Source organism: Budorcas taxicolor, chromosome 2, assembly GCF_023091745.1.
Source record: "Budorcas taxicolor isolate Tak-1 chromosome 2, Takin1.1, whole genome shotgun sequence".
In the NCBI taxonomy this organism is placed as follows: Eukaryota; Metazoa; Chordata; class Mammalia; order Artiodactyla; family Bovidae; genus Budorcas; species Budorcas taxicolor.
In genome coordinates, this window is record NC_068911.1 from 59,719,030 (window position 1) to 59,731,962 (window position 12,933).

Sequence of the window (12,933 nt, forward strand, 5' to 3'; positions counted from 1 at the left end):
TAAACAACAACAAAGACATAGGATACAATCTGCTTAAGTATAATAAATATTATAATAATACCTGCTTCGTTATAAGGACATCCTGAAAAAATTGTGCATAAGTGGTATTTTCAATAATTAGAAAACTGTTGCAATAATCTAGAAGAAATTGAATGAGGGCCCAAACTACTATAATAGTACTGAGATTGGAGAAAAGTGGATAGTCTTGAGATATAAGTCAGGCCTTGGTGGTTCATTAGATGTAGGCAAAAGATAGGAATCAGGATAATGATGAAGTTTCATGTGCGACAGCATTTGTAGTTAGTGGTACTATTTATTGAGATCAGAGCATAGAAGGAGAAACAGATTTGTAGCTTGAAAGGAAGGAGAAGACCGAGAAGGTAAGTGTACTTTGAGATGTGTCTGAGGTTTGCATGGGCCATCCAACTGAGGATATTCAGTAAGAAGGATGTCATGGATATGATAAAGGAACGAGACCAGGGCAATCACTGAAGCCCTGATTGTATAAGATCAATCCAGGAGATAAGGTAGCGTAAGAAGAGCGACGAGCAGAGGAACATGGGTCTCCAGACCATTAAACTGGTCACTGAGAGATGTTGCCTTATTGAAAAACTGAAATATTGAAAATGCGTGCTTTGATAGCATGAAGTGATGTTGTTTAACAACAACGTAATAGTGGCAAGGATGTAAATTAATTTTGCTTTCTAACCTTTTCAACATCCTTTTGTTTCACAGTGTGGTTTCCTCTCTGGGCCAGTCAGTTTCACTTTATGCCAAGCAAACAGTATGAGATATGAGGTTAAATCCTAACCACACATTTTGTTATTTACTTGTGATTTGAAAAAAACAGATCTGCAGAACCAAGTTATTCAACTGAAATTATAAATATCTAATTTTTTACACATAAAATTACCTGTCAAGATGACTATGATTATTCATTTCACAACGGCCCATTTTTCAAGTTCCTCACCAAACAGTTTTTCTACACCAGCCAATAATAAAAGAGATAACTAATTTGAGCTTTTGGTTTGTTTCTAACCTTTGGAGAGACCTTTAAGGGCAATCAATACCTCAATAATTGTAGTATGTCTGATCTTTGTATGGCTGTATCAGTTACAAAGGACATTCTGCAATCTTTAAACTCTGAATCGAACCTTACCAAAAACGCAAGATTCCACGCATGTTTTGTCAATTAAATGTTAAACTAGCTCCTGCTCCTCCCGCCGCCCTGAGTCACTGCCTGCGCAGCTCTGGCCGCTCGCCACCGGAGAGCTGAGCTGGAAAACGAAATTTGCCATTTTTGAAAATACTTGGCATTTGTACAACATGGCAGACATCGACAACAAAGAACAGTCTGAACTTGTTCAAGATTTGGATGATGTTGAAGAAGTAGAAGAAGAAACTGGTGAAGAAACAAAAATCAAAGCGCGTCAGCTGACTGTTCAGATGATGCAAAATCCTCAGATTCTTGCAGCCCTTCAAGAAAGACTTGATGGTCTGGTAGAAACACCAACAGGATACATTGAAAGCTTGCCTAGGGTAGTTAAAAGACGAGTGAATGCTCTCAAAAACCTTCAAGTTAAATGTGCACAGATGGAAGCCAAATTCTATGAGGAAGTTCATGATCTTGAAAGAAAGTATGCTGTTCTTTATCAGCCTCTGTTTGATAAGCGATTTGAGATCATTAATGCCATTTAGGAACCTACAGAAGAAGAATGTGAATGGAAACCAGATGAGGAAGATGAAATTTCGGAGGAGCTAAAAGAAAAGGCCAAGATTGATGATGAGAAAAAGGATGAAGAAAAAGAAGATCCCAAGGGAATTCCTGAGTTTTGGCTGACCGTTTTTAAGAATGTTGACTTGCTCAGTGATATGGTTCAGGAACATGATGAGCCTATTCTGAAGCACTTGAAAGATACTAAAGTGAAGTTCTCAGATGCTGGTCAACCTATGAGTTTTGTCTTAGAATTTCACTTTGAACCCAATGAATATTTCACAAATGAAGTGTTGACAAAGACATATAGGATGAGGTCAGAACCAGATGATTCTGATCCCTTTTCTTTTGATGGACCAGAAATTATGGGTTGTACAGGGTGCCAGATAGATTGGAAAAAAGGGAAGAATGTCACTTTGAAAACGATTAAGAAGAAGCAGAAACACAAGGGACGTGGGACAGTTCATACTGTGACCAACAGCTTCTAATGACTCTTTCTTTAATTTTTTTTGCCCCTCCTGAAGTTCCTGAGAGTGGAGATCTGGATGATGATTCTGAAGCTATCCTCGCTGCAGACTTTGAAATTGGTCACTTTTTACGTGAGCGTATAATCCCAAGATCAGTGTTATACTTTACTGGAGAAGCTATTGAAGACGATGATGATGATTATGATGAAGAAGGTGAAGAAGCGGATGAGGAAGGGGAAAAAGAAGGACATGAGGAAAATGATCCAGACTAGGACCCAAAGAAGGATCAAAACCCAGCAGAGTGCAAGCAGCAGTGAAGCAGGATGTATGAGGCCCTGAGGATAACCTGCACTGATCTACCATCTGCTTCCATGGAAAGGATGAATTTACATCATTTGACAAGCCTATTTCAAGTTTTTTGTTTGTTTGTTTGCTCATTTTTGTTTTTGCATCCTAAAATAAAAATGTCATATAATTTTAGTTCTCAAAAAAAATGTTAAACTAAAATAATATGCCACAAAGAAAATAATCCCAAGACATAAATATTATTATACACAATTCATCAAGTATTTTCTGAAACATGAGCACTGTCACAGTTGCTATATAACATTATGAAATTAGCCTACTTAATTGTGGTAAAATTTTCTAATAGTTCAAGAAATATGAGTTGCTTATTCTTGTCTAATTTATCAACCATTCCTATCCCTTTCCACTGAAGCCAGGATTCCAAGTTCAGTTTTTAAATTAACTTTTAAACCTGGTCTCCTTATGAAAATATCTAATCCCCATCAGCTTTGCACACACAGAATTAATCTTCATTTATGTTGGAATACCATTGAATCCAAAACTTCCTCAGACAAAATATCATTTACTTCTATGATGTAAAATATGTCTATTATAAAGTCAGATTGTTTCTGCAGAAAGTCTATGAGGGCATAATACTCATTATGACACGATGGCCATAACACACTTCTGTGATCTTTGATGTCTTAAGGTATTTTTTACTTTTCCTGATGTAAAAAGGAACCAAAATGACATGCCCTTTCTGAATACTCAAGGTGGGAACAGATTCTGAAAGTCTTAGGTTACTCTAGAGTTAAGAAATCACATAAAGTTGGATCATTTGAAATTTACTCCTGGCCAAATTTCCAATAAAGGGTAAAGCTAGTGGGAAATTTTCAGGAATTGTTTTTTGTTTTTAACATAGTAATATTCAGTCTCAGAAAAATGATAGTGAAATTAATACCTTTGTTTATCTCAAGTTTTTTAAAAAAAGAATCAAATTGATCCTACAAGAGAAATATTTTGCCTTGAATAAAAATAAGAGAAAAGCACATTACCTATGTCCCATGCACCCCAGTTGGTTTGACTTGTCTTCATTAGTCACTTTTCTGTACTGAATGAGATGTGACCAGATAAACGATGATGAGTATGATCAAGTCTGATGCTCCAATATTTCCTATCAGGTCTGGTCTTAGTAGTTTCTTATATTCTATTCAGTTCAAATTAAAGACAACATTTTCTCCATTCTATGTGTAAAATAATAAAAAGTACTTTGATATCTTTACATTTTATTTACTTTAACCTTAAACACTGATGGGCTGATGTGTCATAAATATTCACCCTCTAGGTTACTGTAGGACTGTCTGTACTGCACTGGCTATACTGTAATTTAATCGTTTACTTGTCTACTTTCCTTTGAACTAGGAGTTCCTCAAGGATTAGAATGTATGCAGAGACTATGTCTTATTCATCTGTATAAACTCAACATCTCGAAAAGTACCTCACTCATAAAAAGCAATAACAGTAAGTGCTTCCAGATAGATGCACTGGACAGTCAAACTAAATGGATAATGATATGATACTAATTTAGAAAGAGAATAGAGCAGTATGGCGGGTTATTAGAATATACTTTCCAGCACAATCAACTACTGGTTTAGCTTTCAAATTTGTTACCTACTAGCTGTATTAATTGGACAAATTATCTGGCTTTCCTAACTTCTGTTTCCCTTCTTTAAGAGGGAAATGGTCATGCCTGCTTTTGAAGATTAGTGAAAGTGAAGTTGCTCAGTCGTGTCCAACTCTTTGCGACCCCATGGACTGTAGCCTACCAGGCTCCTCCATCCATGGGATTTTCCAGGCAATAGTACTGGAGTGGGTTGCCATGAGAATGTATATAAACCATCTATCAATGAGTGGAGTTCACAGTAAAGCTTTCAATAAATGACAACAAAAACTAAAGAAACAAATATTTCTGAAAGAACTATTTCTTTTCTCCTACTCCCTGTTGTTAATAAGAAACCAGAGGTGGCAAGATGGCAGAGGAGGAGGGGGATGTGGAGTACATCTCTCTCCATGGATACATCAGGAAGATACCTTCAGACACAGAAGTGCATGCAGAACACCAGCTGAAAGTGGACAGGAGTATCTGACCAGTGGAAAAGAATGTACAGAACCAAGCAAAACTCAGTAGGACAAAGGAACTAGGGGGAAAAACAGGAGTCTTAGTAGGGCTTGTCCTGCCCTTGGCGTTGGGGAACTGAAGCAAGGGCCCGATCCCCACATCAGGGCAATTGTCTGAGTCAGAGGAGAAATATTTAAGGTTGGGAGTAAAAGAGCTGATCTGTGGCAGTCTAAATGGGATGAGAATCAGACAGTCCTTGCCACAGCCATACCCCAGAAAGGAACACCGGTCTCCTGGAAGGCACAGCAGCTGGGAGCTGGAGTTTAGGGATTGTGGAGCAATCCCAGGGTGAGGGCTGCTGTTAACTGTGGAGAGATCGATTGAGGGGATGTGAGGGAGGAGATAGTGGTGGGAAATGCCAGTGGAGGATAGCCAGGCAGCCATGGTAGCAAGGCAATGCTGCTGAGTCACACGCATAAGGGGTGGAGCCATCACCATAGGCTCTCTCCCCCTACATGCCAGCATTGGCAGCTGAACGATAGAGAGGCTGACCCATCAAACACCTGACGCACTGAGCCAGGGGGGCCCCTCTATGTGCCTGACATGCCGAACAACAGAGAAGGACCCCAGGCAAGACAGCCCTCTAAGTGCCTGAACGAGTGGAGCTACAGAGAAAGACAGGCCAAAAAGACCTTCTGATTGCCAGCTATAAGGGGCTTGAAAAAAGACTCCGATAGGGCTGTAACTCCTGTGGCATAGACAGTCCATCCCTGCACACCTGGTGCCACCAGGGTCCCTGCAAGCCAAGCTGCTGTGCCACCTTCATTCTCAACTCTCATTGGGGCAGAGCTGCCACAGGCAAAAGAAGTCTTGCATCTACGCGCGTAGTCACTTTGGTTGTGTCCAGCTCTTCCTGACCCTGTAAGACTGTGGCCTGCCAGGCTTCTCTGTTATCCAGGCAAGAATCCTGGAGCATATTGGCCAATACTGGTTGCCATACCCTCTAGAGCACTATATTTCCTGCTGCTCTAGCTGCCAACTCCCCTGAGTACCTGGTGCTGTGACCCAAGCTGCTGCACCACCTCCACGCCTGACCCTCACAGGGACAAACACAAGTCCTCCAGGGCAGCCTCAGGAGCAAACCCAAGTGGAAAACCCACAAGTAGAGGTGGAAGTAAAACCACAATTGAAACCCAGGGGCCATGTGGCTAAGGAATAAGACCTAAAACCTTCCCACCAGCTGTGCAAGCTGTAGATGAAATCCACGTGATCAATGAGGCAGACTCTGTGTCTACAGAATATATAAAATGTCATTGCGAGCTCCCACAAAAGAAAACACACTAATTCTGATAGCTGTGGACACTGGAGGCAAGAACACATAGGAGTAGGACCAGATTAGAATCTGAGCTTCCCCCACAGCAGGTCCAGAGATCAGCACAGCGCTGGAGGGCATCCTAGGGAGGTGAGGTGGGGTATGACTCCCAGCAAGGGGAAGGACGCTGGCAGCAATGACTCAAGAAAAACATTTATTATTCTTATTTTTGACTTGTTCTGTAGATTCTTTTGGATTTTTTTTTTAATCCCTCTCCATTGTAGTTGTTGACTTTATTGGCACTGTGAAATCCAATTAAGCTTTGGAGCTTTTTTTTTTCTCTCTCACTCACATTTTTTTTTTTTTTTTTTTTATTGGTGTTATAAACCTCTGCCTCTATGCTGGGCTTTTGCAGTTCTGTGGAGTTTTCCTCCGCCCACCCCCTTTCTAATTTTTATTTTTAAACCTATTTATTTTTTTCTACATTTATTCCTTTGTTTGCTTTTCCTACGCTTCTTTTCCCATTGAAGCTAATCTTTGACATATATAAATCTTCTTTATCTACCTTTATCTAACTTTGCATATCTATTTGCTCTTTCTTTTCTTTCTCCCCTCTCCTCTGAAAGTATTTGTTAGTTTTATTTTCATTGCTTTATTCCCCAGTTGGCACCTTGCTTTAGTTTTGTTTTCCAGTTTGTGTTTTAGTTAGTTTTGTTCTGGTAGATATAATTTTTGGTTTTCTTTGTTTGCCGGGTAAATCTATTGTACTTTATTTTTGTTGGACTGTTTCAATTTTGCTTATAGGTATATATGTATATATTCAGTCACATTTTTTATTGTTGTTATAAACCTCTGCCTCTACATTGAGCTTTTGCAGTTCTGTGGAACTTTCCTATTTTTTTCCTTTTTTCTTGCTTCTTGTTTTTTTTTTCTCTCTTTTTTATAATTTTAATTTTTAATTTTTTTAAACCTACTATATTTTTTCTATACTTATTCCTTTGTTTGCCTTTCCTACTATTTTTTCCCCTTGTAGTTAATATTTAATGTATAAAAATCTTCACCTACCTCTATTTAAATTTGCATATCTATTCTTCCTTTCTTTCCTTTCTTTCCTTTCCTCTCAACATATGTGTTAGTTTTGTTTCCATTGCTTTATTCTCCACTTGGCACCCTGCTTTAGTTTTGTTTTCCAGTCTGTGTTTTACTTAGTTTTGTTCTTAACTGGTAAATATAAGTTTTTATTTCCTTTGTTCATCAGGTCAATCTACTTACTTTATTTTTGTTGCACTGTTTTGACTTTGCTCATGGGTGTATATGTATATGTGTATATTCCATTATTTTAATTATTATTTGCCTGATGTTGTAACTGTCATTTGTCTGGGTTCACCTTCCGTTTCTCACTTTTGGATATTTGCTTTAATCTCTCTTAATGCCATAGCAAACCACTTGTGAAATCTTCATTCCTGACCAGAGATCAAACTCTGAGCCTTTGGAGTGGGAGCGCTGACTCCAAGACCCTAGACTACCAGAGAGCTAACCCTAGGGAGTATCAGATACTGAGAACTCACACAAAGGAAACCACTTTAATAAAAGACCCAGCACCACCCAACCACCAATAGAACCTTGTACAGGACACCTCATCTAAACAACAAACAAAACAAAAATACAAACCCAGTCATCAGCAGACAGGATTACCACCTCACTCAGCCTTGCCCATCAGAAGAAAAACAAACAAATAAACAAAAACTCAGCACAAATCTCACCCTATACAAAGCTTACACAAACCACTGGCCCAACCTTAGGAAGGCAGAAACCAAAAAGAAGAAAGAATTGAACCTTCTTTGAGGAAAGCCTAGGCAGAGGAGACCTCAAAAACAATACATTAAAAAAATAATGAAAAGGCAGAGAAATGCTACACAAATGAAGGAACAAACTAGAAACACAGAAGTCCAAATAAATGAAGAGGAAATACACAAACTACCTGAAAAATAATTCAGAATAATGATAGTAAAGATGATCAAAACCTTGAAAACAAAACGGAGAAAATGCAAGACTCAATTAACAAAGACCTAGAAGAATAAAAGAATAAACATACAGAGACAATGTAATTACTGAAATTAAAAATACTCTAGAAGGAATCAATAGCACAATATCTGAAGCAGAAGAATGAATCAGTGAGCTGAAAGATAAAATGGTGGAAATAACTTCTGAAGAGCAGAATAAAGCAAAAAGAATGAAAAGAACTGAGGATAGTCTCAGAGACCTCTGGGACCATATCAAATGCAGCAACATTCGAATTATAGGAGTCCCAGAAGAAGAAAAATAAAGGGTATGAGAAAATTTCTGAAGAGATTATAGTTGAACATTTCCCCAACATGGAAAAGGAAACAGTTAAGTCCAAGAGTTCCATACAGGATAAACCAAAGGAGAAACATGCCAAGTCACATACTAATCAAACTAACAAAGACTAAACACAAAGAAAGAATATTAAAAGCAGCAAGGGAGAAGCAATAAATAACATACAAGGGAAACCCCATATGCTTAACAGCTGATCTTTCAGCAGAAACTGTGCAGGCCAGAAGACAATGGCAGGATATACTTACAGTACTGAAAGAGAAAAATATACAACCAAGATTACTGTACCCTGGAAGGATCTCATTCAAAATTGAGAAATAAAAAGCTTTTCAGACAAGCAAAATTTAAGAGAATTCAGTACAGTACCACCAAACCAGCTTTACAATAAGTGTTAAAGGGACATACATAGTCAAGGAATACAAGAAAAGAAAAAAGATCTACAAAATCAACCCCAGACAATTAAGAAAATGGCAATAGGAACATTTATATCAATAATTACTTTAAATGTAAATGTATTAAATGCTTCAACCAAAAGACACATACTGGCTGAATGGATACAAAAACAAGACCCTTATATATGCTGTCTACAAGAAACCCATTTCAGACCTAAAGACACATATAGACTGAAAGTGAGAGGATGGAAGAATATATTCCTTGCAAATGGGAAGCAAAAGAAAGCTGGAGTAGCAATTCTCATATCAGACAAAATAGACCTTAAAATAAAGAAGATTACAAGAGATAAGGAAGGACACTACATAATGATCAAGGAATCAATCCAAGAGGAAGACACAACAAACATAAATATCTATGTACCCAACTGAGGAGCACCTCAATACATAAGACTAACACTAACAGACATAAAAGGAGAAATTGACAATAACACAATATTAGTAGGAGACTTTAACACCCCACTCACACCAATGGACAGATCATCAAAACAGAAAATTAATAAGGAAACACAAGTCTTAAATGATACATTAGATGAGGTGGATCTCATGAATATCTTCAGGACATTTCATCCAAATGCAGAAGAATACACCTTCTTCTCAAATATACATGGAACATTCTCCAGAAGAGACCATATCTTGGGTCACAAATCAAACTTCCTTAAACTTAAGAAAACTGAAATCATATCAAGCATCTTCTCCAACCACAATGCTATGGGACTAGATACCAATTACAAGAAACAAACTGTAAGAAACACAAACACATGGAGATTAAACAAGATGTTTCTAAATAATCAACAGGTTACTAAAGAAATCAAAAGGGAAATCAAAAAATTTCTAGAAACAAATGACAATGAAAACACAACAACTCAAAACTGACGGGGTGTAGCAAAAACAGTTCTAAGAGGGAAGTATATAACAATACAATCCTACCTCAAGAAAAAAGAAAAACATTGAATAGACAACCTAACTTTACACCTAAGACAACTGGAAAAAGAAGAACAAAAAAAATCCCAAAATTAGTAAAAGAAATCATAAATATCTGAGCAGAAATAAATGAAAAGGAAATGAAAGAAACAATATTAAGGATTAATAAAACTTAAAGCTGGTTCTTTGAGAAGATAAACAAAATTGACAAACCTTTAGCCAGACTCATCAAGAAAAAAGAGACGAGAATCAAATCAAAATTAGAAATGAAAAAGGAAAGGTTACAACAGACAATGTAGAAATACAAAGGATTATGAGACCATTATGAACAACTATATGGCAATAAGATGGACAACCTGGAAGAAATGGACAGATGCTTAGAAAAGTTCAATCTTCCAGGACTGAACCAGGAAGAAATAGATATTATGAACAACCCAATTACAAGCACTGAAATTGAAGCTGTGATCAAAATCTCCCCAAACACAAAAGCCCAGGGCCAGAGGGCCTCACAGGAGAATGCTATCAAACATTTAGAGAAGAGCTAATGCCTATCCTTTTAAAACTCTTTCAAAAAGTTGCAGAGGAAGGAACACTTCCAAACTCATTCTGAGGCCACCATCACCCTGATACAAAAACCAGACAAAGACAACACACAGAAAACTACAGTCCAATAGCACTGATGAACACAGATGCAAAAATCCTCAACAAAATTTTAGCAAACAGAATTCACCAACACATCAAAAAACTTATACACCATGATCTAGTTGGGTTTAATCCAGGGATGCAAGGATTCTTCAATATACAGAAATCAACCAATGTGATACACCATATTAACAAATTGAAAGATAAAAACCATATGATAATCTCAATAGATGCAGAAAAAGCCTTTGACAAAATTAGCACCCATTTATGATTAAAACTCTTTGAAAAATGGACATAGAAGGAACCTAACTCAACACAGTAAAGGCCATATATAATAAGCCTACAGCAAACGTTATTCTCAATGGTGAAAAACTGAAAGCATTCCCCCTAAGATCAGGAGCAAGACAAGAGTGTCCACTTTTACCATTACTATTTAACATAGTAAGTCCTAGCTACAGCAATCAGAGAAGGGAAAAAAAAAAAAAAAAGAATGAATCTAGATTGGAAAAGAAGTAGTAAAGCTCTCACTGTTTGCAGATGACACGATAATATACATAGAAAGCCCTAAAGATAGTATCAGAAAATTACTAGAGCTAATCAGTGAATTTAGCAAAGTTGGAAGATGCAAAATCAATACACAGAAATCACTTGCATTTCTATATACTAACAATGAAAAATCAGAAAGACAAATTAAGGAATCAATCCCATTCACCATTGCAACAAAAAGAATTAAATATCTAGGAATAACCTTGCCTAAGGAGACAAAAGAACTGTATACAGAAAATTATAACACACTAATGAAAGAAATCAAAGACGACATAAACCGATAGAGATATTCCATTTTCCTGGGTAGGAAGAATCAATATTGTGAAAACGACTATACTAGCAAATGCAATCTGCAGATTCAATGTAATCTCTATCAAATTACCAATGGGATTTTTCACAGAACTAGAACAAAAAATTTCACAGTTCATATGTAAACACAAAAGACCCCAAACAGCCAAAGCAGTCTTGAGAAAGGAGATGGAGGAATCAACCTTCCTGACTTCAGACTGTACTAAAAAGTTACAGTCATCAAGACAGTACGGTACTGGCACAAAAACAGAAATATAGACCAATGGAACAAGATAAGAAGCCCAGAAATAAAACCATGTACCTATGGGTACCTTATTTTTGACAAAGGAGACAAGAATACACAATGGGGCAAAGACAGCCTCTTCAATAAATGGTGCTGGGAAAACTGGACAGCTACATGTAAAAGATTTAAATTAGAACATCTCCTAACATCATACATACAAAAATAAACTCAAAATGGATTAAAGATCTAAATGAAAGACCAGAAATTTTAAGACTCTTAGAGGAAAACATAGGTAGAACACTCAATGACATAAATCAAAGCAAAATCCTCTATGACTCACCTCTTAGAGTAATGAAATAAAAACAAAAGTAAATAAGTGGGACCTGATTAAACTTAAAAGCTTTTGCACAGCAAAGGAAACTATAAGCAAGGTGAAAAGACAACCCTCAGAATGGGAGAAAATAATAGCAAATGAGACAACTGACAAAGCATTAATTTCCAAAATATACAAGCAGCTTATCCAACTCAATACCAGAAAAACAAACAACCCAATCAAAAAGTGGGTAAAGACCTAAACAGATATTTCTCCAAAGAAGACATACAGATGGCTAACAAACACATGAAAAGATGCTCAACATCGCTCATTATTCAGTTCAGTTCAGTTCAGTCACTCAGTCGTGTCCGACTCTTTGCAACCCCATGAACTTCAGCACGCCAGGCCTCCCTGTCCATCACCAACTCCCGGAGTTCACTCAAACTCATGTCCATTGAGTTGGTCATGCCATTCAGCCATCTCATCCTCTGTCGTCCCCTTCTCCTGCTGCCCCCAATCCCTCCCAGGATCACAGTCTTTTCCAATGAGTCAACTCTTCGCATGAGGTGGCCAAAGTACTGGAGATTCAGCTTTAGCATCATTCCTTCCAAAGAAATCCCAGGGCTGATCTCCTTCAGAATGGACTGGTTGGATCTCCTTGCAGTCCAAGGGACACTAAAGAGTCTTCTCCAACACCACAGTGCAAAAGCATCAATTCTTTGGCGCTCAGTCTTCTTCACAGTCCAACTCTCACATCCATACATGACTACTGGAAAAACCATAGCCTTGACTAGACGGACCTTAGTTGGCAAAGTACTACAGAAATGCAAATCAAAACTAGAATGAGATATCACCTCATACAGGTCAGAATGGCCATCATCAAAAAGTCTACAAATAATAAATGCTGGAGAGGGTGTGGAGAAAAGGGAATGCTCTTGCACTGTTGGTGGGAATGTAAATTGATACAGCCACTATGGAAGACGGTATGGAGGTTCCTTAAAAAACTAGGAATAAAACCACCATATGACCCAGCAATCCCACTCCTAGCCAATATACCCTGAGGAAACCAAAACTGAAAAAGACACATGTATCCCATTGTTCATTGCAGCACTATTTTCAATAGCTAGAACATGGAAGCAACCTAGATGTCCATCGACAGATGAATGGATAAAGAAGTTGTAGTACAAATACACAATGAAATATTAGTTAGTCATAAAAAGAATACATTTGAGTCAGTTCTAATGAGGTAGATGAACCTAGAACCTATTATACAGA

General features: G+C 37.6%; 1 pseudogene; it reads left to right on the forward strand.

The window, feature by feature from the left end:
- Window positions 1-1,326: 1,326 nt before the first annotated feature.
- On the forward strand, window positions 1,327-2,647 carry LOC128071530 (nucleosome assembly protein 1-like 1; annotated as a pseudogene).
- Window positions 2,648-12,933: the final 10,286 nt, after the last annotated feature.